The following is a 6,000-nucleotide window of genomic DNA, read 5'->3' as shown; positions in this document are numbered from 1 at the left end:
TCAGTCTCTGTTATACGTCGGCAAATATGCCACACAGTGCAGACGCCCATACTACTGAAAAGGAAATTACCTGACTGAGAAAGGTATAAATAGAAATCGGAGCCTGCTCCAAACGACCTGGTCAGCCCCAAGTGGGCTGTAAAAACCTCCTGGAGTTTTCATTCATTTAATGTCTGGTACTAGACACTGCGTCCAACCAGTTATGTTTGAATGTCAAACCTACCCCAATCCTTAAACCAACCTCACAGTTTCCTGCTGTGTTTTATCAACCTCCTAACCTACCCCAACTCTTAACCCAACCTCACAGTAACAAACCTCCGTGTGGGTTTCATTGATTCAATGTCTCGTACATGGCACAGAATACAACCTATCGCAGTTTATTAAAATCACACCTACCCCAGCCCTAGGCCCAACCTCACGGTAACCTGCTGTGTTTTATTCAATTTTACTCCTACCCCAACCCTAAACACAACCTCAGAGTAAGCAGTTTATATATTTTTTTATTTTTATGAATGTCTACTACAGCTACATCAATCGCAAACCCAGCCTACATGCGGCATAAGTGCCTACCACTTAGAGGTCATCCAGCCGACTTGCTGTGTAATCTCTTCCACTTGTAGGTCTCTAAGCTGCAGCAACACCTAAGGGCTCTGACACACAGACACAAAAGAAACCATTGCTTTTAACCTACTCTTGGAGAGGAGAGAGTCTCCGACCCTGGATCTCAGGTCTTCTATGGAGGGACTGTCAGGAATCCTGTAAGAGCATCCCATCCACACAACCTCTTGCCATAAAAACAAAGCAGAATGTGTGGTGAAGGAACTCCGGGTTGACAGAGTCTTGTCCTTGCTTCAAGCAATGTGCTAACAAGGTGCTGAACAGAGTGACGGTGGCACAAAGGTTAGCGCTTATGACTACGGATCAGAAGAATCTCGGTTACGGAAACCAAGAAACTGTGTATGAGAGAGTGCGTAAGTGTATGAGTGGCACTTGTGCAAGCGGAGCAGGGACGTGCCAGCGATCAGAATGAACTGGAGTTTGTGCCAAGACTGGGTTTCAAGAGCGGCAGTTCCCATATGGTCTAGCAGTTAGGATTCCTGGTTTTCACCCAGGCGGCCCGGGTTCGACTCCCAGTATGGGAAGGCTTGAGTGCATTTGCTTCTGTCCTTTTTGGCCAGCGGTCGGACTGCAGCTACCTTATAGGATGTGGTTGTGGAACTGCCCCGTAAGCCTTCGATAGCTCAGTTGGTAGAGCGGAGGACTGTAGGTGGGATGATGGCAATCCTTAGGTTGCTGGTTTGACTCCGGCTCGAAGGACACCTTTTGCGCTCAGAGCCGCTTTCTTGCCTTCACCAAGTTAGTTAACCACTCCTCAAAGTTCAGCATGGAGGTGAAAAGGAAGTTCCCTGACCGGGAATCGAACCCAGGCCGCGGCGGTGAGAGCGCCGAATCCTAACCACTAGACAACCAGGGAAGGTCTGCGTAAAGGTTGGCCTCAAGTCTAGCTGTGGGCCTCCACCCAGGTGTGCTGCAGCTGCTCTGACAAAAATAACTAACGTTTGCAACCTCCTCCTGGAGAAGAGAAAGTCTCAGAGGCTGGATCACAGTTCTTCTTGGGAGGGACTGTCACATGCTCGGTGTAAGAGCATCCTATCGACACCACAACTTGCCATGACAACAAAGCACAGCATGCGTTTTAGGAACTCCATGTTCACCGAGCCGTGTCCTCTTTCCAAGGACCATGCTAATGAGCACTGCTGATGTGAGACTGGGCCAGTGGCGCAATGGATAACACGTCTGACTACGGATCAGAAGATTCTAGGTTCGACTCCTGGCTGGCTCATTCAGGATTTTTTTGCGTTGCTCTCAGTGCAGTGCGGTCGCGGTTTGCCCCTGCCGGAGTTGTTCGGTTCTACTCTGGAGTGAATCGAGTTTCTGGGGCCGCCAGCACAGAGCCTGTGGGGTGCTCTCCTGGGTTCAAAGGCTGCCCCAACCGCTCTCATGTCTTGGTCCCGTACATGCCTCAGGACTTCCAGAGGAAACCAGTACAGCCACTCTCCTGGGAAGACAGCAGTGACAGCTTGTAAACCAAAATGTTTGCTGTGAGGCTAAGGCGTTCTACTGCAGCACAGATACGCATTCGAAAAGCATACAATATTCAAAAACAAAGTGCCAACCTAAAACAAGATTGCAGTCAAAATGACCACCTCAGACAAGTGTGAGCAATGTTTCAGTCTCTGTTATACGTCGGCAAATATGCCACACAGTGCAGACGCTCATACTACTGAAAAGGAAGTTACCTGACTGAGAAAGGTATAAATAGAAATCAGAGCCTGCTCCAAACGACCTGGTCAGCCCCAAGTGGGCTGTAAAAACCTCCTGGAGTTTTCATTCATTTAATGTCTGGTACAAGACACTGCGTCCAACCAGTTATGTTTGAATGTCAAACCTACCCCAATCCTTAAACCAACCTCACAGTTTCCTGCTGTTTTATCAACCTCCCAACCTACCCCAACTCTTAACCCAACCTCACAGTAACAAACCTCCATGTGGGTTTCATTGATTCAATGTCTCGTACATGGCACAGAATACAACCTATCGCAGTTTATTAAAATCACACCTACCCCAGCCCTAGGCCCAACCACACGGTAACCTGCTGTGTTTTATTTAATTTTACTCCTACCCCAACCCTAAACACAACCTCAGAGTAAGCAGTTTATATATTTTTTTATTTTTATGAATGTCTACTACAGCTACATCAATCGCAAACCCAGCCTACGTGCGGTATAAGTGCCTACCACTTAGAGGTCATCCAGCCGACTTGCAGTGTAATCTCCTCCACTTGTAGGTCTCTGAGCTGCAGCAACACCTAAGGGCTCTGACACACAGACACAAAAGAAACCATTGCTTTTAACCTACTCTTAGAGAGGAGAGAGTCTCCGACCCTGGATCTCAGGTCTTCTATGGAGGGACTGTCAGGAATCCTGTAAGAGCATCCCATCCACACAACCTCTTGCCATAAAAACAAAGCAGAATGTGTGGTGAAGGAACTCCGGGTTGACAGAGCCTTGTCCTTGCTTCAAGCAAAGTGCTAACAAGGTGCTGAACAGAGTGACGGTGGCGCAGAGGTTAGCGCTTATGACTACGGATCAGAAGATTCTCGGTTTACGGAAACCAAGAAACTGTGTATGAGAGAGTGCGTAAGTGTATGAGTGGCACTTGTGCAAGCGGAGCAGGGACGTGCCAGCGATCAGAATGAACTGGAGTTTGTGCCAAGACTGGGTTTCAAGAGTGGCAGTTCCCATATGGTCTAGCGGTTAGGATTCCTGGTTTTCACCCAGGCGGCCCGGGATCGACTCCCGGTATGGGAAGGCTTGAGTGCTTTTGCTTCTGTCCTTTTTGGCCAGCGGTCGGACTGCAGCTACCTTATAGGATGTGGTTGTGGAACTTCGTCGTAAGCCTTCGATAGCTCAGTTGGTAGAGTGGAGGACTGTTGGTGGGATGATGGCAATCCTTAGGTCGCAGGTTCGACTCCGGCTCGAAGGACATCTTTTGCGCTCAGAGCCGCTTTCTTGCCTTCGCCAAGTGAGTTAACCACTCCTCAAAGTTCAGCATGGAGGTGAAAAGGAAGTTCCCTGACCGGGAATCGAACCCGGGCCGCGGCGGTGAGAGCGCCAAATCCCAACCACTAGACCACCAGGGAAGGTCTGCGTAAAGGTTGGCCTCAAGTCTAGCTGTGGGCCTCCACCCAGGTGTGCTGCAGCTGCTCTGACAAAAATAACTAACGTTTGCAACCTCCTCCTGGAGAAGAGAAAGTCTCAGAGCCTGGATCACAGTTCTTCTTGGGAGGGACTGTCACATGCTCGGTGTAAGAGCATCCTATCGACACCACAACTTGCCATGACAACAAAGCACAGCATGCGTTTTAGGAACTCCATGTTCACCGAGCCGTGTCCTCTTTCCAAGGACCATGCTAATGAGCACAGCTGATGAGGACTGGGCCAGTGGCGCAATGGATAACGCGTCTGACTACGGATCAGAAGATTCTAGGTTCGACTCCTGGCTGGCTCGTTCAGGATTTTTTTGCGTTGCTCTCAGTGCAGTGCGGTCGCGGCTTGCCCCTGCCGGAGTTGTTCGGTTCTACTCTGGAGTGAATCGAGATTCTGGGGCCGCCAGCACAGAGCCTGTGGGGTGCTCTCCTGGGTTCAAAGGCTGCCCCAACTGCTCTAATGTCTTGGTCCCGTTCATCCCTCAGGACTTCCAGAAGAAACCAGTACAGCCCTCTCCTGGGAAGATGGCAGTGACAGCTTGTAGACCAAAATGTTTGCTGTGAGGCTAAGGCGTTCTACTGCAGCACAGATACGCATTCGAAAAGCAGACAATATTCAAAAACAAAGTGCCAACCTAAAACAAGATTGCAGTCAAAATGACCACCTCAGACAAGTGTGAGCAATGTTTCAGTCTCTGTTATATGTCGGCAAATATGCCACACAGTGCAGACTGGGCCAGTGGCGCATACTGTCACCTGTAAGTTGTGGTTATTCTTGGTTACACCGGCCAATCACGTTCTGAGTTGGAACCAAGATTTTTTTTAATTCTTGGTCATGCTGGCCAATCACGTCCCGAGCTGGAACCAAGATTCACCCTATTCTTTGTTACGGCAGCCAATCGTGTTCCGAGTTACAATGAACGCTATGGCCAATCAGAGCCCTTATACCATTCAAGATTTGTACTGTTATAACAGATTTCGTTGCAGATTAATTCGGACAACAATTGCAAACTAAGTATTTTTATAACAAGTTGGTTTAAATGAATAACCATTACAGTAACGTTGAATACTACACTGTTAAAAATTGTCCCGTTAAAAAACAGTAAAATACTGCCAGCTGCAGTTGCCAGCAATGTACTGTTATTTTACAGTATGTTGCTGTAAAAATACATGGACTACATTGATTTACACAATACTCAAGTGAACTCATTTTGCTCACTAAAAGCAACTGCCTCAACTTGGTCAACTGCTGAATGAGTTTATGAGGTAATGTGCTATATATGCTTAGAAGCATACTTATAATGATAACTTATTTTAGTTAATTAGAAAAGTTCGGTTTAACTCTAATGTCTTATTTTTCACAACAGCACACATACATGTAAATCTGGAATCACCAGAGAGATTCTGACTGCATCAGCAACTAAACAGCCGCTATCTTTAAATAAAGAAACATGCAGAATAACATCAGCAGTTCATTGTTCATCTTTAACTCATACACTGGCTCTACTCTCCTCCACAACAGTGACAGACAGAAGAAATTAGCTTCAGGTCTTACAGTAAAATACTGTTTTTTCCTTGATTTAACAGTAATCTACTGGCAGCTGTGGTTGCCAGCAATCTACTGTTTTTTTACAGTCTACTTCCGTAGTTTAAGTTAACAGTATATTACTGTTAAAATACATTTTACACTGTGTTTTTACCTCTCACACCTTTAACCCTTTAAACCCCAGAGCAAATACTTCAGTTTTTATTGAAGTGTCCACACTACTGAGTGTTCAAGAAACATGTAGCAAAGCTGAAGTAAATTCATTAATTAACTGACTAATTAAATGATAATGGAAGATTAACAATGAATAAATGAAGAAATAGTGAAGGGGAAAAAACAAGAACAGAACATACGAAACTTTAGTCACAGCTTTATAATGAAATAACCTGAAGAACAACAAATGATTAAATCATTTAAATGATCAGCGGATGATTAAAACAACTCTACAAACATCATCACCAGCTACACTTATTACTTAATACATGTATTTTTGTATAACATCTACTAAAGTTCTTCTTGAGAAAAAGTGAAAGTTTTACGTCACCATCATGGAGAACAGAGTTTGCTTTAGTTGGGCTCTTAGCCCTGTCATTTTTATCATTTATATATCTTGGCTGCTGCAATTGTTAATAACTTTGTTTAAAAAGCTCCTTTGTTGTGGCAAGCCAGCCAAAAACCTAAATAA

At 45.8% G+C, this 6,000-nt stretch overlaps 4 non-coding genes across 4 annotated transcripts; all 4 read left to right on the top strand.

The window, feature by feature from the left end:
- Nucleotides 1-1,230: 1,230 nt before the first annotated feature.
- On the top strand, nucleotides 1,231-1,317 carry trnay-gua (transfer RNA tyrosine (anticodon GUA)). Its single transcript is given in 2 exon segments — nucleotides 1,231-1,267; nucleotides 1,282-1,317. It is a non-coding gene; the product is annotated as a tRNA-Tyr (tRNA).
- Nucleotides 1,318-1,770: 453 nt separating this feature from the next.
- On the top strand, nucleotides 1,771-1,843 carry trnar-acg (transfer RNA arginine (anticodon ACG)). The gene has a single exon. It is a non-coding gene; the product is annotated as a tRNA-Arg (tRNA).
- Nucleotides 1,844-3,299: 1,456 nt separating this feature from the next.
- trnae-uuc (transfer RNA glutamic acid (anticodon UUC)) lies at nucleotides 3,300-3,371 on the top strand. Its single transcript has one exon. It is a non-coding gene; the product is annotated as a tRNA-Glu (tRNA).
- Nucleotides 3,372-3,998: 627 nt separating this feature from the next.
- On the top strand, nucleotides 3,999-4,071 carry trnar-acg (transfer RNA arginine (anticodon ACG)). Its single transcript has one exon. It is a non-coding gene; the product is annotated as a tRNA-Arg (tRNA).
- The last annotated feature ends 1,929 nt before the right edge of the window (nucleotides 4,072-6,000 follow it).

The sequence above is a fragment of the Danio rerio genome, chromosome 4 (assembly GCF_052040795.2).
Source record: "Danio rerio strain M-AB ecotype USA chromosome 4, GRCz13ab, whole genome shotgun sequence".
Taxonomy (NCBI): domain Eukaryota; kingdom Metazoa; phylum Chordata; class Actinopteri; order Cypriniformes; family Danionidae; genus Danio; species Danio rerio.
Note: the sequence above shows the minus strand (reverse complement) of the source record. Positions and strands in the feature narration are given on the sequence as shown.